The following is a 24,929-nucleotide window of genomic DNA, read 5'->3' as shown; positions in this document are numbered from 1 at the left end:
TTAGGTATTTTCAATGGTTTCTGAATTATCTGTAGGAAGCTCTGACTTGTATAGAGTTTGATGTATGTATCCACCACTAAATCCAAATCGTGTTTTACATCAAAATTTATGTTAAGCAAAGCCAAGTTACTTGAACTTTGGTCTGTCAAAGTGTTCCTCGGGTATGCTTTGCAACGTTTTCACCCATTTTCATAGCATTCATTCTCAACCTTCATCACAGGAAGAATGCATAGGACCTTCAGCAATGCATAAACATTAGGAAAAAACTTGATGTCTGGCAGATGAAGGGCTTCATAAATAGTGGATGGAAGTTCTATATCTTTCCCTTTGTGTTTCCACTTGATTCTCCAACAATGCAGCTCAGCAGACAGCGTGTCAGGATTATGTAAACCACTTCTGTACATGTCAGCATGATGCTCCTCTGATGTATTGAATCTGAGCTGTCCCATGACAGAGGATACTAGAGATAAGCATTTAAGAGCTTTGAGGTGCTGTTCTGAGAATATTTCTTTCAGTTTCTGAATAATGTGTTCCACTGTTGGAACACTTAGAGTTTCTTTATAGTAACTCTCAGAGGTTAGCTGAGATTCCAGGTTACTGTGCTGAGCTCTGCGAAATTTCCCTGGGAGTTTCTTCTGAATATCAAGTTTGGTTGCCAAATTTGTGGCTTCCTCAAACCAAAACTCATGATAAACTTCGATATTTTCCATCACTTCATTTAGTGAATGCAGCACTACAGTCAAACTACTGGCTGCAAAGAAGACATCGGAGGTTTGCCCCTGAAGATTTTTCCCAAAGGCTCTTGTGAAAGATAGAACATTTTTAAGAACAACAATGGTAATGATGAAATCAAAATCTGTTACCGCACTACAGAGTACAAATGCTCGGCCAGCTATACAGTTATTCCATTTAACATTTGTGTCACTCTTTATACCATCTAAACATAAAACCAGTGCTTGTACGAGGTCCACTAAGATTTCAAAAGCATCATGCTTGCCTGTCCACTGAGAATGGCAAATTTCCTTCAGTTCTCTGTCCCTTTCTGCATTGTTCTGAAAGAGGACAGAAATTACATTGTCAAGTTCTAAAAGCAATTGTGGTGATGGATGGAAGAAAGAACAAACTTCCCCAATTGTTCCTAGTGTGACAGATACTCCCATAACAGGCACTGATTTTACCAACCACATATTTAAGGTACAGGAAGAGCACAGTGTGTAGATAGCTTGGGGGTATTTCTCTAAAAGTCTAGAAGCAACAACTATCTTTGGAAGCAAATCCACTGGACACAATGTAAGCCTGGCCACGACAGTACTCCATGTTTAATCCCCACTTCTCAGTTATCGTAGTGTGAAATTTCACAGCCAAATTTTCTGCATCAGCTGCATAAGGCAGGAAGCCCACAAATTCCTCTCTCAGGTTGTGAGCTTCATTAACAAACCTCACCAACACAGGCAGGTGCTCTTCCCTTGCTATGTCCACCACATCGTCAGTGATGATGGAAAAGAAGTGAGAGCCTCTCACTTCCCTGAGGGTTTCTTCATGAATGCAGCCCTCCCTGATCTCTAGCATCCGTTTCTGCTGTGTTTTCAAACAGAACAGTGTGTTAGCTGCTGTTGTCTCAATGCGTTTTATCAGAACCTCTTCACCAGAATGGATCCCGCACTCCAGCAGTGCTTGAAAGTTATCAGGAGTAAAGAGACCTTCTGGGATTTCATCAGCTTCACGTCCATCCAGACATGAAGACATGTTTTCCCATAAGAATCAAAATTTCAAATAAAGATTTTAAGTATTCTTTGTTTTCCTTCTCTTCAAGGGTTAAAGGTAAAATGTCTTCATCCTTCTCTTCACCCCCTTCTTCTGCACTGGGGTTCTGAGCATTGCTGTTGTTTATTTCCTTATGTTTTGGTTCCTGTTCAGAAGTTTCATCAGGTTTTTTTTTTTTCTGTTTCAGTGTCCTGATTTCATCTTCACTCAATGCTTTTATTCGTTTTCTGTGTCTCCTGTGTGGATTATTCAAATGGCTGGTAAGATCAAATATTGTTGGTATTGCATTATCTAGAAGAACTGTCCTTTAAGGGCTAGTTCTACAGATCAAAGAAGTCTCAAAGTGTATGGCACACAATCGATAATGCTTATTTAGTTGATCAGGTATTTTATCTTCTAAGTCTGCTCTCCTGCACTTCTCCACTTCTGGCATCTGGCTGGATCACGCGGGAACCTGAAAAAGGCCAGGTCCGACTGCGTGCTCTTCCGCGTGCAGCTGGGGATCCGCGCAGAGGTTCGGCACCGCCGTCTGCCCGCCGGCCGGCACAGCCCTCCCCTCCCCGCCTGCTTAGGTCAGCCAGCCAACCCCTTGGGCTGGGGAGGGGAGCTGGGCCCGCCTGCCTCCCCCCCCCCCCCCCCCCCCGGCTCGTGAGGGCCGGCGCGCCGGGGGGAGGGGCGGGCCGAAATCATTTTAATATTTGATTATTGAGTAAGCCTGTCAAGGTTTGCTGTGACTCGAGACTGCTATTTATCATATCTCTTATTCAACTACCCACCAATCATCCAACAAAAAAACTCCAGAGGTTTTAACATTAAAAACAGATTATCTCTAAAATTCAGTTTAAATTCTATCTAAAATTTTTGTCTAAAAGAGAACTTATTGTGTGAACATTTATGTATGATTTTCATTGTGGTTCAATTTCCAAGGAGGATTTACTGCTTTTCCCACTCTGATATCCTTTGTGCTTTAGAGAAGAAAGAGCTGAATTGCCCAGTTTGATACATTGCAGCTTCCCCCATTTGTTTATACCAGACATTTTTCCAACAGCATTCTCTAAATTTATGATATCATTTGTCTACTGTATTCCCATGGCATCTAAATTGCGGTTCTGCTTTTTGTAAAATCAGATTTTGTGTGTGTTGTGTGTGTGCGTGAGAGACAGGGAGGGAGAAAGAGAGAGAGTGACAGAGGGAGGGAAATTGGAGGAGAGAGAGAAGACTAGAGAGAGGAGAGGAAAAGTCTTTTATTACAGTAGAAAAAACTATTTTATTATATAATTTTTCTTGTTTTGGGTAGAAACTGATTTGTAAAAAAAGTTCATATTTTTATATGCATGTTCACCCATCTTTTTTCTGTGTGTATAAATGGACTATTATGCTTTGAGGTTAAAGCAAACATTTAACTCCGTTTTCATATGTTTCTGTGTTAGGCTGTGGGCAAAAGAAGTCTGCCGAAAAATTTTGTGGTGCTTAGTAAATATAAATTTGATACAGCCAGGAGTGATGTAATGTGGTAGGTCAGAAACCCCATTCATCTTAAGACCCCAACTGCTTCAACAGAAGTCAGTACTTCTCACACTTTCTACTCATCCCACAAGCCTCCACAGACTTCTTGTAACCTACAATGATCTCCATCAAAATAGAAAAATAGAGAGAAGATGTTTTAAAAACTATTTCTTTTAGAGAAATAGAGTGCCCACTGTCACAATTAAACAGTGTCTGGAGGACTGTTGTTCATTGTGCTTTTTGGTATATAACCTTTAAAAATTGTGAATTATTGTACACCTATAATTTATATAATATTATACATCACATATACACATATGTATATATGTACACACACACACACTATAGAGGGAGCTGCATAAAATAAAAAAGATATAATGAGATTACTGAAACAGTGCTGGGGTTCTCATTAGGCGAACGACTTAGCTCACCTCATTCACACTCCAAAGATTTCTGTTGCCTCCACCAGGTAATGGATCTAAACTTTACATCTTTCCTTCTCACTACTAGAAAAAATCCTTTCCAGCACATTTTGAAGACCAGACTCCTAGTGTGAAAAGTAATAATGAAAACTTAAAAGGTTATCTAAAGTCATTTGTGACCAAGTTTACAGTTTCTCTATTCTCTACATTTCAGTTGTTATTAAATGGTGACTGTATTTGTACAATATAGCCATTATTTATTTTAATAAACATCAAATGTTCTTTCTAAAATATATTTCTAAAAGGTAAGTAGAACAAATAATAATTTAGTAGATTGTCTCACAAAATTTAATCTGCCTTCTGTAACAAACAGATATTTTCATGAGTCTCAGGAAAGACCCAAGGACACCTAATAGGTATTATACATTTTTGTTTCTAAATAAATCTTTTATTGAAAATATCAGAGAGAGAGAGAGAGAGAGAGAAGAATCACAAATTATAAGTGTAAACCCATGTAATCAATACTCAGATCAAGAAATAGAGCGCTAATCAAGTGTCCCAGAAGTCCCACTTTTCTCCATCTTAGTGATTATTGCCACCAAATTAACTATTATCCTTATTTCTATTACCACCAATTTATTTTTACAAATTTTTGACCTTTCTATAAATGGAATCATACAGTATATACCTTTCTGTGCCTGGCTTCTTTAGTCCATCACCTTGTTTATGAGATTGATTCATACTCTTCTGTGTAGAAACAGTTTATTTTTCATTGCAGCATAGTATTCCATTGTATGAATATTTCACCATTTATTCATCCATTCAACTATTGATGCTATCAATCAATCAATAATCTATTCTTACCATCCTGGATAGGATTTGAAGTGCAATGTCAAATACAAATGCTGATAGTGGGCAATCTTTGCTCATCCATTCCCAAAGTTAGGGGTAAGTTTTCAATATTTCACACTTAAGTATCATTTTTGTGATAGTTTTTTTAAAATAAATATTCTTTGTCAGTTTAAGGTAATTCCCTTCTTTTATTGGTTTGCATTTTTCAGTAAATATTTTATTCCCAGTTTGCATAGAGGGTTATTTTTTCCTGCTGTGGTCTTACATTTTATCAAAAAATTTTTACATCTATTGAGACCTATAGTGATGTTCCCTGTTTCATTCTTGATATATGTTATTTGTGACTTCTCTGCTTTTCATTGTTTAGTCTTACTAGGAGACCAATATCAATTCATAGGTCTTTCCAAGTAATCAACTTTTCAACTTATTGATTTTTTTTTTTTTTTTTTTTCTTTTTTAACATCTTTATTGGGGTATAATTACTTTACAATGGTGTGTTAGTTTCTGCTTTATAACAAAGTGAATCAGTTATACATATACATATGTTCCCATATCTCTTCCCTCTTGCGTCTCCCTCCCTCCCACCCTCCCTATCCCACCCCTCCAGGCTGTCACAAAGCACCGAGCCAATATCCCTGTGCCATGCAGCTGCTTCCCACTAGCTATCTACCTTACTACGTTTGTTAGTGTGTATATGTCCATGACTCTCTCTCGCCCCGTCACAGCTCACCCTTCCCCCTCCCCATAATCTCAAGTCCATTCTCTAGGAGGTCTGCGTCTTTATTCCTGCCTTACCCCTAGGTTCTTCATGACATTTTTTTTCCTTAAATTCCATATATATGTGTTAGCATACTGTATTTGTCTTTTTCTTTCTGACTTACTTCACTGTGTATGACAGACTCTAGGTCTATCCACCTCATTACAAATAGCTCAATTTCGTTTCTTTTTATGGCTGAGTAATATTCCATTGTATATATGTGCCACATCTTCTTTATCCATTCATCCGATGATGGGCACTTAGGTTGTTTCCATCTCCGGGCTATTGTAAATAGAGCTGCGATGAACATTTTGGTACATGACTCTTTTTGAATTTCGGTTTTCTCAGGGTATATGCCCAGTAGTGGGATTGCTGGGTCATATGGTAGTTCTATTTGTAGTTTTTTAAGGAACCTCCATACTGTTCTCCATAGTGGCTGAACCAATTCACATTCCCACCAGCAGTGCAAGAGGGTTCCCTTTTCTCCACACCCTCTCCAGCATTTATTGTTTCTAGATTTTTTGATGATGGCCCTTCTGACTGGTGTGAGATGATATCTCATTGTAGTTTTGATTTGCATTTCTCTAATGATTAATGATGTTGAGCATTCTTTCATGTGTTTGTTGGCTCAACTTATTGATTTTTCTCTTGCATGTATGTTTCTTATTTATCTTTGTCCTTTTATTGTTTATTATTTTTATTACTACTAATTTTACTGTTATCTTTATTTTTTCTTCTTTACTCTTTCTTGAGTTTAATTTGGTATCTTTTCTTATTTCTTGAGATGAATACCTAAACAATTGATATTCAGGCTTTTTGCTTTCCTAAGATATGAATTTAAGTTATAGATTTCCCTCTAAGCACAGTGATAGCTAAATTACATGTCTCAAAATATTATATTTCAGTTATTATTCAGTTCAAGTATTTTACTATACATTATAATCTCATCTTCAACTCATTATGTAGAAGCATGTTGCTTAATTTCTAGATGTTTGAGGATTTTTTTTATCTTTTAGTTATTGATTTCTACCTTTATTCCACTAAGATCAAATAATACATTTAAATTGTTGGAGTCCTTTTAAATTTGTTGAGTTTGGCTTTTTGGCCACAGATATTGGTCTATTTTTGTAAATGTTCCATATATACTAGCCAAAACTGTGTATGCTGTCATTTTTTGGTGCATTTTAACAAAACAATGTTTCTACTTTGCTAATGGTGCTGTTCAGATTATCTATAGCCTTACTAATTTTCTGGATGTTTGTTTTCTCAATTATCCAAAAGATGTGTGAAATTCTGCCTCTCTGATTGTGGATTTGTGTATTCCTCATTTTAAACCTGTCAGTTTTACTTTACGTATCGTGAAGCTGTATTAGTAGGTCTATAAAAAAGAATTTTTATATCTTTCTAGTGGATGGACCCTTTTATTATTACTAAAGATTTCTTTCATTTCTAGGAATGTTTCTTGCCTTAAAGTAGATCTTATGTGACGTTAGTATAGCAAAATCAGTTTTCTCTTGGTATGTGTTTGTACAGTATATCTTTCTGAGTCCTTTTATATATAAGATGTGTTTCTTTCTCATAAGAAGCATATAATTAGGTTTTCTTAAAAATATTTTAATCATTTGACAATCTTTACCTTTTAACTAGAATATTCAGACCGTTTATATTTTAATTTAGTTGCTGATACATTTGGGTTTATATCCACTATATTATTAATAGTTGTTTTATTTGTCTCACTTGTTTTATGTTCCTTTGGTCCAATCTTTGCCAAGATGCCAGGCCTTTTTGCCCTGTGTCAGTCAGTCATTGCCTTTGACTTCCTCTTGGGGTCAGGAGCATAACCTCCAGGGGAAGCTGGTTCCCTTTTGGTTAAGGACAATTCTTCAGATAAGGGAAGCTGTGAGCCATTAGCAGCAAACACTCAGAACAGCTGGAGTGCAGGTACGCTGGCCAGCTAGAGGGGATCTGCGCAGGGCACCATCAGTATTGTTTACTAATTTTACTTAATATTCCACTTTTTTCCATTTTCACACCTGAGGGCTATATATTCTTCTACTTTTAGTACTTTTAGTGATTCCTGTAAAGATTGCAAGAGAGTTCCTTGACTCATTCAGGTCTAATATTGTTTTGTCCAACATAGTAGCCACTGCATGTGGCTACTGAGCACTTATAGTGTGGTTTGAGTTGAGATTTGCTGTAAGTATACAATACTGAATATTGAAGATTTAGTACAAAAAAGAATGTAAAATATCTCATTAATATTTTAAAAATTGATGATATGTTGAAATTTTCATAATTTTGGTGAGATAAAATACATCAAAATTGATGTTAACAATTTCATTTTACTTTTTCTAATGTGACTACTAGAAAATTTTAAATTATGTAAGTGGCTTGCATTATATTTCAATGGGACTACTCTGTTTGATATAAATTGGTGCTTTTCCTACTTCCCAAGCAATACTACAATGTTAAAATCCTTTTTACTCATTCTCACACTTGTTATTGTTGCATACATTTTTTTTTTTTTTTTTTTTTTTTGCGGTACGCAGGCCTCTCACGGTTGTGGCCTCTCCCGTTGCGGAGCACAGGCTCCGGACACGCAGGCTCAGCAGCCATGGCGCACGGGCCCAGCTGCTCCGCGGCATGTGGGATATTCCCGGACCGGGGCACGAACCCGTGTCCCCTGCATTGGCAAGCGGACTCTCAACCTCTGCGTCACCAGGGAAGCCCTTTTGTTTTTTTTAAGGTAGAATGCACAAAGCAAAATAAGGAATGTTTACTAAATTGCATTGTAAGGTAAAAATTCACTGGTTATGGAAACAGCAATAAGGATCATAAAATATCATTGCTATTTTTTTTAAAGATATGGAGGAACTTTTTTTTTTAATTAATTAATTAATTATTTTTTTAGGCTGTGTCACGCAGCTTGTGGGATCTTAGTTCCCCAACCAGGGATGGAAGCCTGGCCCTTGGCAGTGAAAGCGTGGAGTCCTAACCACTGGACTACAAGGGAATTCCCTCATTGCTATTTTTTGTATGGTCAATATTTATTTATATTTGCCCTCATTTTTATTTATCTTTCCATTGGTCTCCATTCCTTCTGCATTTCCTTATTCCTTCTAGGATGATTTTTCTTCTGCCTGAAGAATTCTCTTTAGTATTTACTTTATTTCGGTTTTGTTGTTGACAAACTCAGTTTTGGGTTGTTTGGAAATAGTTTTTCTCTCTCTTAAATCAGATATCGAAAAACTCGTACCTTTTATTTCTTTTTACCTCCATGCATTTGGGAGAAGAAGAAAGTGTCAATTAACCTCTTGTGGCCTAACAGACTCATGAACTTTTATACATTTTAGAATACGGTGATGTCAATTTAATACCATTCCCTGGACAACAAGTTATGAAATAAGCCAATCAGAATTACAAACACTTTAGAGGTTAAAGGTTACTTTTTATAATATATAACCATTGCTGAAGTTCATCTATTGTAAAAAGTTTCTTTATTAGAATTAAATTTAACATGGACATTATGATGCAAAATAATAACTGCAGTGAGAGAGGATACATCTTTCTTTTTAAACCTTTCTGGTATTTCTTCACAAACATTAGAAAGGTCTAAGGGTCTGCAGTTTCAAGGCTAAGTGCTCTCATTTTACTAATTAGCACTAAGATATCAAAGCTAACCTGAGGAAACAAAAACTGACAATAAGGAAAGGGAAAACAACTATCATAACCAGGAGAAGATGGAGCATGTAATTAGATCAGAAATATGACGTAATCAGGGCCAGTGAAACATGAGGATAAGCCTTCTGTCAGTAATCTGGGAGAAGTTTCTCTTCAGAGTATTCTTATCTCCTCTTAAAATTGTCATGTTTGCATATAGCATTTGTAACTACCCTGGATATCTTGCTAAGCTAACACTGATGATTTCCTTGTGGAAAGGTGCAAAATACCTGGGGTCCTTGATAACACTGTTGAAGTGCTTAATCAACCAAGCATGAAGGCTGTCCTACTTATTAAGTAAACAAAAGGTGAAAAAAAAGATGCCCTTGTTCTTTAAAGCTGACTTAAGGGGCTTCTGTTACCAGCCCAAATATCCAATGAAATGACATCATAAGGGAAAAAGAAAAAACAAATAAACAAAAAGGAGTAAACCCAGTGAAACTATTGGCAAAGGAAATGAGACAACACTTGAATAAATCAGGCCCTACTCTTCCCGCAGCAAGGGTTCAGTGTGCACTGAGGTAATTTACAGTTAGTGCTGAAAGCCATACTGTTTTTGTGATTGCACTGGATTAACATCATCTTGCCTTGTGAACTAATATGTAAGTTTGGATTCTCGTTGAGAATGTGTAATTTCTGGTTTGATTTGGACTAAGGTGATGCTTTAATTTGCTTAAAAAGAATAGCTAACTTTTACTACCTGCAGCGTTTGAATGGTACTTTGCTTTCTGGGCATTGAATCAGATTTCTTTTTCCAGTTTTTATTGCTTATATAGGATTACAGATTTGTTTTCAAATTGATACTTTATGAATTCGTTTTCTTGTTAACGTTTGCCAAATCTCCTCCAGTAGCATATTGGCCCCAAAAATTTCAACCTTTAAAGACATAAGGTCAAAATTCCCAGAAAACACTAAATGAATTATAGTGTGGTATGAAATAAATAGTTAATGTAAACTAATTTTTGAGATTCTAAAAGTTGAGGATTTGGGGCTCCAGATCATGATGTATCAGCTACTGTCAGCGTTTCAGTTAGATGCATGTGTCAGAGACAGATAAATAAAGGGAACTCCTCTGAGCATATATAATGATTTTATAATTCACTTCTATGTGTCTCCATCATGATGGTGTTTTCTGTTCTGGTCCTGAATCTCCAGAAAAATGTCACTGGAGAAAATTCAGAATGGGGTGCAAGGGTGCCCCTTCCTACGTCCTGTAGCCCCTGTGTCTAGTTCTCCCCACTGTCTCAGTTCCAGATATTTCCTGGCATAGCTGATACTTTCTCCTCATTTTTTTCCCCCTATAGCAACAACCCTCTGTCCCTTGGGGGTTTATGATCGATTGAGAGAATCTTATGAAAATCATGAGATGCATATACAAAAATCTTGCTGTATAAATTCAGAGACACCCAGTTATAAGCCCCTATTACAAGACTATAGCCCAGTTTCTGATATGACGTACAAATTTATGTCAATTAGAACTTACTGTAAATTAAATAAATCATCTATGCATTTAGTAAATATTTAGTGAGGACCTACATATACTGCTCTTGGTGCTAGAAATATCATGATGAGGAAGAAAAACTCCCTGCCCTCATAGGGCTTATATCCTAGTGAGAAGAGAGACAGATAACTATAAGCAGATAAAACAAAAGAATGTATAATATAAAATTAGGTAAGTGTAATGAAGAAATAACAAAGTATGGTAAGAGGGTAAAGAGTGACAGCATGCTATGAAGAAAACTACATCAAAATAAAACAAATGCAAAAATTTGCATTTCTTTAATGATTTTTAAACTATTTTTTCTAAACCTTTGTTATAATTTCTTTATATCAATAATATTGGGAATATAAGATGTAGGAATCATAAAATCTTTCATTAAAGTTCTTTCTATGGTTACTTAAATAAATTGATTTAAAAAAAAGAAATGATGGGTAAAATTAGTATGCCTTCTTTGGAAAATCAGAAGTAACCAAAGAAGAATTTTTGCTAGATTTTATTCAGTAAAACTTCATGGAAAATTCAGTGAGCTCTTGCTAAAAGTCTTCTTAGCTTACTGTACTTCTGGCTTCTGTAAAGTTAGAGATCATCTAAAAGCTGGAAGACGCTCGGTTTCCACAAATGAAACCAAATGGAAATGGTGGTAGAAGCATATTATCCTCCCACAGACCTTCTGAAAAAGGCAATGAAGTTAGGTTTTATTTAATGCAGATGTACTATCACTAATTTTCTGTCTGAAGACGTACTTGACAGTGGTCTTACATCCACATATACACAGACGTATAACATTAACATATTTAACCCAGCTGACCACAGAACACTTGTGTAGCCTTTAGAAGTGGCAGAAATACTGAGGAAATTCATAGTCAGTTCTTCCATAGTAAAAAAAAAAAATCTCCATTGCTCTTTTGGCCACAGAGGAAGGATTTGCAAGCACACTTGTCTGCAATTTCAGGCAGTGGAATATGCTCTCTTATTATTGCACAGTCTGAAATGCGACAAAATATTTCATCTTTTCATGCCATGCCAGTTGGAAAAAAGTTTTTTTAATGGGAAAACCACCACCTAAGTCATTGCCAAAAGTGATGCAAATGAACTCTAAAGGATTCTGCAGGGTGACTGGAACTTCTGGTTACTAAAGTAAATGGAGATAGACCTGACCCTAGTTTTACTTTATCAATTAATCTAAGGGAAGGATTTTCTTTTTTATTCATGGCAAGGAGTATATGGTTTTAGAACCCATGGTGCATTTTTTAGGATGTCCTCAATGGTGGTCAACTTTTTCCCTTTGAAAGAACACACTTTTTTTTTTTTTTTTAAAGAGACAATAAAAAATCATTGGCAGGGCTTCCCTGGTGGCACAGTGGTTGAGAGTCCGCCTGCCGATGCAGGGGACATGGGTTCGTGCCCCGGTCCGGGAAGATCCCACATGCCGCAGAGCGGCTGGGCCCGTGAGCCATGGCCGCTGAGCCTGCGCGTCCAGAGCCTGTGCTCCGCAACGGGAGAGGCCACAACAGTGAGAGGCCCGCGAACCACAAAAAAAAAAAAAAAAAATCATTGGCAGCTAGCTGATTTTGTGAAGGAGGATCGATGATCAGGTTGGGCCACTTTTTTTCTTTTATAAAAACCAGAAGAGACTATAAAATAAAGAGGCTAATTCTCTAGTGTAGCTGGGGCTGCTGTTACCAGGAAAGAGCTGCTGCAGTATTTCAAACAATGTAAGCATTATTAGAAGAGTTCCTGAGGGAAATCTTTGAAAGATGACATTTAGTAGAGTGCAAACATTTCAATATACATCATAATCACCCCTCAGGTAAAAAGGATAACGTGGAATAAAGTAAATTTAGCATGACACCATGGGGAGAAAGGTGAGAATAGAGGCAATATTCCTGACCAGGGTGTTAAGAAAAGCATGCCTTAGATGTTGCCCTTGAAGAATGTGTAAGATTTAGATGTACAGAAAAGGACGTGTATTCCATCCCATGGATGGAAAAAGAAGCAGAGAAATGCAAGGGACATGTGTTAGCTAGGGAGTGGGTCAATTTGACTGAAGTAATGTTTTCATGTAGAAAAGAAGCAGGCAAAAAGTGTCATTAGGTATACTGTGTTAAATTTGGACTTGGGTGCCAGGCTCTCAAGGAGTTCTGATTGATATTATGGTCAATGGAGAGTCACTAAAGGTTTTTGAGTAGAATCACAGTGTAGAGAAAGTAGGATATTAAGAAGATCCATCTGGCGGTGGAATGGATTGGAGGAGGAGACTGGAGAGGAGGAGGCCAGGCGTGGACTTTAATGGCAGGAGAGATGTGATGTGATAAAAATCTCCCTTGTGATGGCTATCATGTGCTGTTAAGTGGGAAAACATGATGAAAATACACATTTCTCACCCGCAAAATGTCAGAACATTCAACTGAAGCATGTATTTTAGAATAATGCATCAGGAAATATAAATTCAGAAAATTTTCCTATAATTTATAGTGGGAATACCTTAATTCTGCTGTCAGGCAATCACAGCAGAGATTTTAAAAATCTCGGTATGCTCCAAATATTCTTTGTAAAAAAAAAAAATTAAAAATTTCACATTGCACTTTATTATTTTTTATCAAATACTAAAGATGGTTTCTTAACTAGTACTTATTAACAGTTGCAAGGCATCATGCTCAAAGTTGTGAAGGAGAAAAGGTGAAACATAAGTAGAAATTGCCTTTAGGGAACTGACTGTCTAGAAGCGGAGGTGACCGACACCAGCTAAGGAGAATGCATGGGCTAAGGTGCTGAGTTCCAGCTAGAAAGAAAATGCTAAACAGGCAGGAGAGATCATATGAAGCTATTTAGCGAAGATTTGTTGGGGAAATGGCCCTTGAGCTTGGCCTGGGAAAATGTGTGAGACTGGCCATGAAGGTCTGGAGAGGGGAAGAATATTGCTTTGCATTATTCTTTTTATTTACTGTTTGTTGAAAGATACAAAAATCCTGGGAATATTTTGGCAGGAAAAAAACCTCTTTTGGCTGTACAAATATATCATTCTGTTTCATTACATCGGGAATATTGCTTTAAGATAAAAATTTTAGTATAGTTTGTACTGCTAAAAAAAGGAATTAAAGGTCTTTTAAAATATAAAAGATAAATGAAATAATATGTCTCCTAAAGTGGTAACAAAGCACAGAGGTTAAAATCATGAACCCTGGAGGCAAATGGCCGAGGTTCAAATCCTAGCTCTAACCCTTACCAGCTGTGTGACTTTGAGTAAATGATTGAACTTCTTATGTCTGTCTTAGTTTCCCTATCTATAAAAAGGGGGCTAGAGTAATGTTTACCTTGTAAAATATTTTGAGATTAAATTACACACACACACACACACACACACACACACACACATATATAAGGGGCTGGGATTTGATTATATAAGGGGCTGGAATTTTATTTTACCCTACTTAAAAGCTAATAAATTACACTGTTATTTTTTTCATGGATGTTGGCAAAACATATCAAACTCCTGGGTCAGAGACAAAGGACTTCACTACTGATGGTCAGCAAGCAGCATGAGTATCAGGTCTGCATGTAGAGGATCCAGGTAGACGTTATGCACACGGTGGGTTTATGTTGTAGCCAGGCAACATTAAGCTTGGGAAATCCACCTGTTTCATAGCAGCTAGTAAGTGGGCCTGCTCTTGGTCCTAATGGGAGACATTATCTCATTCCTCAGTGTTACTTGCTGCAAATACAACCCTGAGAAATGGCTTGGGTAATGGGCTATTAAGGCCTTGCGTTACTGGCATACCTAGCAAGGCGTATAGGGGCATGAGATACTCATGAAAGACCATCTCCCTCAACTGTGTAAACACTTAAGAACAGTGCTGTGCACATATTAAAGACTCTTGATAAAGAACAAGGACCTACCATAAAGCACAGGGATCTATATCTATATATATCAATATCTATATATATACACCTATGTCTATATATATATATGAATCATTTTTCTGTACACCTGAAACACAACATTGTAAGTCAACTATTTCAATAAAAAAATAAATTAAAAAGGACTCAGTGAATATACACTATTATCTTTACTGCAGAATAGTCTATGTGGTCTAAAATGTAGTTCTTTGAAAGCACAACTATTGTGAAATAAACTTTAACTTAAGGTTTGAGTATTGCAATATTTACTATATATTCAGGTAAAAAGAATTACAGAGACTCTACTCAGTGACCTGTGGTGACCTAAATGCGAAGGAAATCTAAAAAACAGTGGATATACATATACGTATAACTGATTCACTTTGCTGAACAGCAGAAACTAACACAACATTGTAAAGCAACTATACTCCAATAAAAAAAAGAATTACAGAGAAATGTGTTTATATTGACAGATATTTCTCAGAGATATACTTGGAGAAATTTGAAATTTTGTTTTGGATCAGTAGCCCTTAACTGCTTTGGGTCCATTAGTCATTTTGACAGAAGTTTAAACACTCTGTCAATATTTTATTAATTAACCCAAAGTATAACAATTAGAATGTAAAAATGATCCTAATTAATGTTACGATAGCTTCCTGTGAGGGAGCCAGAGGCTGTTACCACCTTTTATGCACAACAAATTATGTCTGGGGCTTTTTCTTTTGATTATTATGATGCTTAGGGCTTTAGATTTTTGGACCATTTCACAAACGTTTGTACATATGTAGATATGGAAAATCATCAGGGAAAAATTAAAACAATTTTTTTTGACTACAATAGGACAAAGACATATTTCGAACAAATATTTGGAAAGAAAAAGAAAGTCAAGGATCATTTAGGAAAGATGAAAGACAGGAAAAGAATAGCAAGTATATATAATATTGGTAAAGGAGTACTTTTGAAATGTTGAGTGTTTCAGCTATTAAATGTCAGAAAGGGATGATATAGGGAGATATTAAAAGAAAAGACAACTCAAAGTTAAAAACTGTAAGTAAAAAAGAATATTAAAATGCTTCTTAGGGGGACCCTGATTTTTTTAAAAGAAAATTTGAAGTGGAAAAGAAAGGGAAAGTCTATTTGTACAAACTTTGATGAAAAAATTGATAATATTAACAACAAGTAGAAACTCTGGATAGATTTCATCTCAGAAAAAGAAAAAAAGATTGAGGAATAGGTTGAAGGAATTAATTTGGCAGACCAGAAGAGACTATAAGTACTGCAGGCTACCTTCAACGGGGTCAACTACAGTTTGCCTCTAGTCTGCTCTCTGGTTTCAGTGCTTTCTTGCTGTTAAATTTAAGTGGCTTCTATGGGGTCTGTAGCACACTACATTTTCAACTGACTCATCATTAACACTATTTGGAAGGCTTGTACTGGAACTCAGAATCCTGAGAAACATGCCCAGATTGAGTTTGTCCTGCTGGCTGAGCTATAGGAGACAGTCCATGAGTGTAATGTCACAGAGGTTGTTTTTTTTAAGGAACTCTGAGTTGGGTTTCTAAGGTTCCATTATGTAACTAAGTAAAAAACTCTATTTACTGTTTCCATGTACACTTGGGAGGTATTATAAGCACCAAACTAGAGAACTGAACATGCAAATCATGGGGTTACATCCATGGTTCAGTGAGGTTTTACTCAGTACTTGTACTTTCTTCCAGTTTTCTTTTTAGTGCCATTCTGTTTGAATTAGCTGAGCCATGAGTGACAATGAGCTTGGTATAGTCGGTTTTTAAAAACAGTATCATGAATCAATAGACAAAACAAATGTTTTTATGAGAGTGGGCATGCCATTGAATGCCCATTTACTAGGTGCCTGGTAGTCTCTGGGTGAGATACTTCTTATTATGTTTGTTTACTTATTTTTGGATGCATTGGACAAGATGGGCCTATGTATTTTAAAAAATTTTATTTGCACTCTCAATAGTCTGAAGGATAAACAAAACGCAAAATGATGAACAAAAAAGGTTTCTCATATAAGGAGGCCCAGACTAAATTAATTCAAAACAGAGAAATTATGGGGTCTGTGCGTGTGTGACTGTGTGTGTGTGGAGGGGCGCATGGTTTCTGTGCATGCCCTTATGCCTAACCACAATTGCCTAGGCATTTCTCATGCATTTGTATCCTCTCTCACATTAGCATCTTAGAAGGCATATATTCACAACTTTTAGGGTACCTTGTGTTGTATTCATCCCTCAGGCCACAGCTGTCTAGATCAGAACTGGACAATAGACCCCCAATTTATGCCAGTTTTTCTCTTCCTTTCAAGAATTGAACTGGGTCACTAAGAAGCTGATAGTGAGATAACGTTAAATGGACCCCATTTAACTAAATGGACATAAACTAAAGACCCCATAAACTAAATGGACATATTAGAGTGAGGGCTGGTGTAGATTCCATGACATGCAAGCCAGAGCAGTTGGAGAGTTTGAAACCATGAGTAGGATTTGAAACCATGAAGATTAAGACTAAGAACATCCAAGGCACAAGGTCCAGCTTTGGCAAAGGCCATGGAACTCCTAAACAGTCATTATCAGAAAATATGATCACTTGGAGAATTTCATTGCATGCTATTTTATTGTGGCCTGGCACAAAGAAACCCACAACTGATGGGAAATACTTTGGCATTCCACAGTCCCCCAAATTATACACAATAGTGACTGTATCTATATAGAGGCACAAACTAAAATATTTTGGTGAAGAGTTCTTCCTGGAACCCATGAAGAGAACAATAGCAATAACAGAAAATTTTACCTGTGCAAATGAGTAGTGATTCTTTTTTTGAGTGTGGATGAATTCTTTAGCACTTTAAAAAGATGTATTCACAAACGAATGAAACTAGACCACTGTCTTACACCATACACATAAAATTAACTCCTAATGGATTGAAGTGTTGAATGTAAGACCTAAAGCTATAAAACTCCTAGAAGAAACCATAGGTGGTAAGCCACTTGATATCAGTCTCAGTGATGAAGTTTTGGATCTGACTCCAAAAGCAATGGTAACAAAAGCAAAAATAAACAAGTGGGAGTATATCAAACTAAAAAGCTTCTGTACAGCAAAGAGAACTATCAACAAAATGAAAAGACAATCTACTGAATGGGAGAAAACATTTGCAAATCATATATCTGTTAAGGGGTTAATATCCCAAATATATAAAGAACTCATACAACTCAACAACAACAAAACAAACACCTGATGGAAAAATGGGCAGAGGATCTAAAAAGACATTTTTGCAAAGAAGATGTACAGATGGCTGAGAGGCACATGTAAATATGTTCAACATTGTTAATTAATAGGGAAATGCATATTAAAACCACAGTGAGCTATTATCTCATACCTGTTAGAAGGGTTGTTATCAAAAGACAAGAAATAACAAGTGTTGGCAAGGATGTGGAGAAAAGGGGACACTTGCACGCTGTTGGTGGGAATGTAAAGTGGTGCAGCCACTATGGAAAACAGTATGGAGGTTCCTCAAAAAATTAAAAATAGATCTACCATACGACCCAGCAATTCCACTTCTGGATATTTATCTGAAGAAAACTAAAACACTAATTTAAAAATATATATGCACTCCTATGTTCATTGCAGTATTATCTACAGTAACCAAGATAAGGAAAGAACCTAAGTGTCCATCAATGGATGAATGGGTAAATAAGATGTCACATATATCTACACATTATATATATATAATATGTATATATATATGAATGCTACTCAGCCATAAAAAAGAATGAAATCATGCCCTTTGCAACAACATGGATGGAACTTGGAGGAATTACACTAAATGGAATAAGTCAGAGAAAGACAAATACTGCATCATTTCACTTATATGTGGAATCTAAAAAACAAATCAAAACAAAATCAAAATCATAGGTACAGAGAACAAAATGGTAGTTGCCAGAGGGGAGGGGTGTTTGGGGGTGGACAAAACAGGTGAACGGGGTCAAGTGTTATAAAATAAATGTCATGGGGATGTAATGTACAGCATGGCCACTGCAGTCAGTAATATCATAGAGCATACCAAGCAAGTTGCCAAGGGCTTCCCTGGTGGCGCAGTGGTTGAGAGTCCGCCTGCTGAAGCAGGGGACACGGGTTCGTGCCCCGGTCCGGGAGGATCCCACATGCCGCGGAGCGGCTGGGCCCATGAGCCATGGCCGTTGAGCCTGCGCGTCTGGAGCCTGTGCTCCGCAACGGGAGGGGCCACAACAATGAGAGGCCCGCGTACCGCAAAAAAAAAAAAAAAAAAAAGAAAGTTGCCAAGAAAGGAAATCCTAAAAGTTAAATTTGTATGGTGACAGATGGGAACTAGACTTTTTGTGGTGATCATTTTGCTGTATATCCAAATACTGAATCATTATGTTGTACACCTGAAACCAATATAATGTTATATGCCAATTATACCTCAATAAAATTTTTCTAAAAAGATTTATTCTTGACCTCTTCTTCCCACCCCCATCCTCCATATCTGCTCTGGGTTTGGAGTAAATTATATAGCAGTGCTGGAGTACTTAAGCTTAAACTCCTCCTTCAAGTATTATATATTTTTATGAGCGAATTCTCATCTGGAGAGCTCTCCTTTGGGACTATGTCTGTGAACATGTTTTAGCCTTTAAGTACAATAAGTGCTTGCAAAAGCCTAGGCATCTCAGTCAAAAGGGAAAGCTCTCAGATGTTTGAACATGACTGATGACGCTCGAGCTGAAGGGTTCACCTAATTATTTAACCCAAAAAATACAAGTTTGGGACGTTATTAACATCATACGTGCTAAGTGGGTGGATGATGGACTCAGCTGTATTCACCATCATAATTGCTCTGTAATTGATAAAAGGTCAGTTTAACAAAAATTATTGAGTAACTATCGTGTTCTAGGCATATTCTAGAGGTTAGAGATAGATAAATCAGACATAGGAAAGGCAATAGAAATCTGCTACTAATAAATACAATAAATGTTATCCATTCAAGAATGGAAGTGCAGACAAACTACGGAGGTGGTGAAATTGTTACTCTGATGGGGATGGGGTGGGGGAGGGGCAGCCAGGCTTCCCAGAGGGGTGAGTGGTGAGCACTTTGCAGCTGGGAGCCCATCAAACAGAAAAGGAAGGGAAGTACTCCAGACAGGGAAGCAGCAGGTATGAGGTGGTACAACGGCATGCGGTGTGCCAGAAAGTAGTTCAGAGTTGTTACAGCAAAAAGTGCCTGTGTGTCTGGGATGGGAGGCGGGTTGAGGGCTGGAAAGGAAGGAGATGAGGCTGAGACCCAGCGAGGAGCGTGCTGGGAGGACCTGGCGTGATAGGCCAAGGGGCTCAGGCTTTGTTCTGTAGTCTGAGTGGTGGGAAATTACTGCAAGATTTAAGCAGAAGAGTGGGTGGTCACACTAGAGGTTAGCAGTATCTCTGAGGCAGATTGGGTCCACTTGTCAAAATACTAGAGGCAAGAAGGTAGATTGGTTGGTGAGGACACTGCCCTTAAAATTAGGGGTGGAAAACTACAGCGCTTAGGCCCAAACTGACTCACCACCTCTTTTTAATGGGCCCAGGAGGTAAGAAAGGTTTTTACAAATAAACATTTTCAATCGACTTGATGATAAGGAACACTAACCTTGAACCCCAATTAAGCAAAATTTATCTCCCTGAATTCTGTTTTTCTCATTAGTAGATCTACATTACATTTTTTCTCAATAATTATTATATTTTTAATTTATTCAGTAAAAAATTGGAGAAATTTGTTTTCTCTTTTGTTATATAAGCACATAGATAATATCCTCAGCTTTTCCTCTTGGCCCACAAAGCCTAGAATGTTTACTTTCTGGTTCTTTACAGAACGAGTTGACCAGCTCCTGGTCTAAATGAGAAATAATGAGGATAGTATGAAAGGACAGGAGGAAACGGACCTCATAGTGAGGCCCATTCGGGTGTGAGTCCCTGTAAGAGGATGTTAATTTTCTGACTATGCATTGATTTGGAAAACACAGGGGTGTAACAAATATGTTTTTGCCATGTAGACAAAACAATAAGTTGTCTAAATTGATCATTTTCAATCAGCTGTAATATCATTAAGACTTAAGATCATTAATGTGCATTTTAAAAAGGGCTTTATATCGTCTTTATCAATTTAAATCAGGTAAATAGAACTCCTCTATATATATTGGCATTTTTTTCACATACCATCATGTAGATAAGTGCATAATTTCTTATTTTTTTAAATGCTATTAAAAAAAAATACAAGATAGTGCTGATGCTTTAAAAAAAAATCCCAACAGGAGAAAAAGATACACAGTAAAAAGTGAACTTCCATTTCACTTTAGTCTGCTAGTTCCTCAGTTTGGCAGTCCTCTCCAGAGGCAGTTTACTTTGCCAGTTTCTTATACTTCATACCCATACATATGTAACGTGTATATGCATACAGTGCCATTTTCTTTTATTCACACAGTAACGCACTCTACATACTGTACTGTACCTTCCTTTTGCCGGTTAATATAACCTGGAGTTGATTTCATATCATTTCATATCAATCTTTATAGCTCTCCCTTATTAAGAGCTCCACAGTATTCTGATGCATGGATGCTATAATAACTGTGTACAAACATCTCTATGCATGTAGTACAGGGTTTCTATAAGAAAAATTTCTAGAAGTAGAATTTCAGAGAAGGGGATATTTATAATTTAAACTGACAAATATTGTCAAATTGACTTTCAAAAGTTGAACTAATTTACACCATCTCAACTATATATCATAGTGTATATTTTCTTATCTCTTTGTCAAAACAGGGTAATAGCCAACTCTTAAATCTTTTCCGGACTGATAGATGAAAAAACAAGTCATTCCCTTATAATCTTTAAGTACATTTCTCATACGATCATGAAGTTGAACATCTTTTCATGTGTTTAAAGGTCATTTCCTTTTCTTTGAATTGTCTGTTCATGTTCTTGGCTTATTCTTCTATTGGGATCATGTTCTGTTTTAAAAATAATACAATTCTTGAAAGTACTTTGTTAGGGAAAGAAATCCTATTCAAGCCAAATTTTATAGATGGAAAAAAAAAACCCTTATTATTCAAAGATTTCAATTACTTTACCAGAAAACAAGAATTGCCCAACTTAGCTTACTTTTACACCACATCCTGTGAGAGAGCCACACAAATCCATGTGATCTATAATGAATATTTTTTGTGACCATATCTCCCTATTGAATAATCAGTTACTGGCCCAAAGTCTAAATGAACAAGTTCAGGGACGCAGATCCAGGGTAAAGAAAAAATAAAGTAAAATCCTTTTAATGTAACAGAGCCAATCCCAAGAGGACTGGAATAGTAATCAGAAGAGAAGAAACAACTAGCAATTTTAATTCATGCAGAATAGCTGAAAATTATGCAAAAATACATTTGAAAGAAGAATGGAATTTGGAATTAAAATACACACACACTTTTTTTGAGTAAATTTTAAAGTCAACTCTCATATTGCCTAGGAAAAAGACGCTCACCAAACAAAAAGCTGTTGCTTTGGCTCAAAAAAACCTGTTTTAAATGAGACAGAGGCTTAATGATCAGACTGCTTTTCTTGGGACTTGTATTCTCTGTCCATGTATAAAATTTCATGAGGTTTAACACATAGGCTAAAATCCAAAGTAAAGTTTCTCAGAGGTGCGGGTTTGAGCTCAGCACCCTCGTGCTTCTTTCTGTCAATAAGTTGTTGAAAATTACAGAGATCTATACGTGTACTCCCATAGACACAGAACCAGTAACGGACACCCAGGAACACGAGGGCGTTGAACTAAAAGACCTCAAGAGTCTGTGCTTACAATGAGGAGGACCCTTAAGGAAAGCTCATTCCAAGCTCTGCCATGTGTCCCCTCAGGGCAGTTAGCCACAGTCTTCAAAAACTTTCTTCCTACAGAAAAAGGCAGCTAAGTACACTCTCAGGTATCTTTCTTGAGGGATCGTGGATGTCAAACACATGTCATCACTCAAGGAGTATTGCTATAAATCAAGTTAAAGCCTTGGCAAGAATTTCCTATTTTTATCAGTGGTATTCAACTAGCAACCCTTAAGAATGAAAACAAAACTAGAGGCAGCCTAGGGGCATATTTATTGCGACTTTCTTTCTCTGAGACTTTCTCTGCTAAGGCAGGCTTTGTTGTGGACACCTTCTGATGTTTTCAGTTAAGAATAGGACTGGTAATATTCCATTGTAATGAGGTGGATAGACCTAGAGTCTGTCATACAGAGTGAAGTAAGTCAGAAAGACAAATACCGTATGCTAACACATATATATGGAATTTAAGGGGAAAAAAATGTCATGAAGAACCTAGGGGTAAGACAGGAATAAAGACACAGACCTACTAGAGAATGGACTTGAGGATATGGGGAAGGGGAAGGGTGAGCTGTGACAAAACGAGAGAGAGGCATGGACATATATACACTAACAAACGTAAGGTAGATAGCTAGTGGGAAGCAGCCGCATAGCACAGGAAGATGAGCTCGGTGCTTTGTGACCACCTAGAGGGTTGGGATAGGGAGGGTGGGAAGGAGGGAGATGCAAGAGGGAAGAGATATGGGAACATATGTATATGTATAACTGATTCACTTTGTTATAAAGCAGAAACTAACACACCATTGTAAAGCAATTATACCCCAATAAAGATGTTAAAAAAAAAGAAAAACTTAAATGATATTAACATACACGTTTATATTGTTTGAATTTTTGCTTTTGATATTTTCTGGAGTACTTTTTTATTGAATGAAAAATTCTTTAAATTCTATACTGCTTTACAATTTACAGAATTTTACACACATGGTTTCATTTAATCCCATAGTATGGATTTTCTGGAGTGATTTAAACTATTCTTAAATGTTCAATTAAAGTGGTTAAAAGAGAAAATCTTGTATCAAAGCAAAAATCACCTGTCTTGCTATCCCCATTCCATTTTCCTCCCTGCAATTTTTTCTTATCTGTTAAAATCTGATTTGTCACTCTTCTGCTTTAAACCTTCCTTTCTGTGGTTCCCACTGCTTTTAGGGAAAAGCTCAAATGCCTGAACAGGGCTTCCAAGGTTCCCCATGATCTGGCGTTTCTCTTTACCACTTCCTTATTCTCGTCACCAGCCCCATAGAGAAGTGAAGGAGTCATGGTTAAGAGCATGGATCTGGAGATAGAACACTTGGTTGTGGTACCTGGTTCTTTTCGTTCCATCTCTGTGACCTTGAGCAAGTTATTCAAATTCTCTGTGCCTCAACTTTCTCATTTGCACTTTGAGATAATAACTGAACCTACTTCATGAGGCTGTTGTGAGGATTAAATGAGGTAACATGTGAAAGGAACTTAAAACAAGGTCTGACATACAGTAAGTACTAAGTAAATATTTGCTATTGTAATTTTTATTTCAATTATTTTAAGATGCTATACCCTCTGCTTCCAGATCTCTGTACCGCTTTTCTTTCTTCCTAGAACTTTCTCTCTTTCATTCTTATCATTATTTCTATAATTTTCACTCCTTTTTATTAGTCTGAGTTCACAAGAGAAACAGAACCAGTATATATGTATTGATTGGCTCACCTGATTATGGAGGCTGGCAAGTCCCAAGATCTGCAGGATGAGTCAGCATACTGGAGGCCCAGAAGAGCTGATGTTTACTTCTAGTCTGAGTTCAGAGGCCTAACCCCCAGGAGAGCTATTCACTCTGTATTTCTGGATTTTATTCTTCAGCACTGGGTATAGTCTATGGCTATGAAAATTGTGGTACAATTATTTTAAATTTTTTAATCAAAAAGATATCATGGGGCTTCTCTGGTGGCGCAGTGGTTGAGAGTCCGCCTGCCGATGCAGGGGACAAGGGTTCGTCCCCCGGTCCGGGAGGATCCTACGTGCCCCGGAGCGGCTGTGCCCGTGAGCCATGGCCGCTGAGCCTGCGCGTCCGGAGCCTGTGCTCCGCAACGGGAGAGGCCACAGCACTGAGAGGCCCGCGTACCGCAAAAAAAAAAAAAAAAATTCTCTCTTCAAAAAACTTACTGCGGGGCTTCCCTGGTGGCACAGCGGTTGAGAGTCCGCCTGACGGTGCAGGGGACGCGGGTTCATGCCCCGGTCCGGGAAGATCCCACATGCCGCGGAGCGGCTGGGCCCGTGAGCCATGGCCGCTGCGCCTGCGCATCCGGAGCTTGTGCTCCGCAATGGGAGAGGCCACAACAGTGAGAGGCCCGCGTACCGCAGGAAAAAAAAAAAAAAAAAAAATCATGAATTGCTCCAAATTTGATTTTCAGAAACCTTATTTTCTATTTTAAAGATGAAAGAAACTAAGGGTTAGACAAGCTAGGTGACTTGTTCAAGGCCATAATACTTCTAGTAAAGATGACACCAGGACATAGCTAGATTCCCATGACATAGCCCATGCTCATTTCTCCACCTCACCTCGGTATGGAAAGATGACCAGCTTATACCAGGTCAGATTAATGGCCAT

The 24,929-nt window shown here is 37.4% G+C and overlaps 1 pseudogene; it reads right to left on the bottom strand.

Annotated features, from left to right (window-relative positions):
- Positions 1 to 24,929, bottom strand: LOC115846159 (52 kDa repressor of the inhibitor of the protein kinase pseudogene; annotated as a pseudogene).

Source organism: Globicephala melas, chromosome 4 (genome assembly GCF_963455315.2).
Source record: "Globicephala melas chromosome 4, mGloMel1.2, whole genome shotgun sequence".
Taxonomy (NCBI): Eukaryota; Metazoa; Chordata; class Mammalia; order Artiodactyla; family Delphinidae; genus Globicephala; species Globicephala melas.
This window is presented reverse-complemented; position numbering and strand designations above follow the sequence as displayed.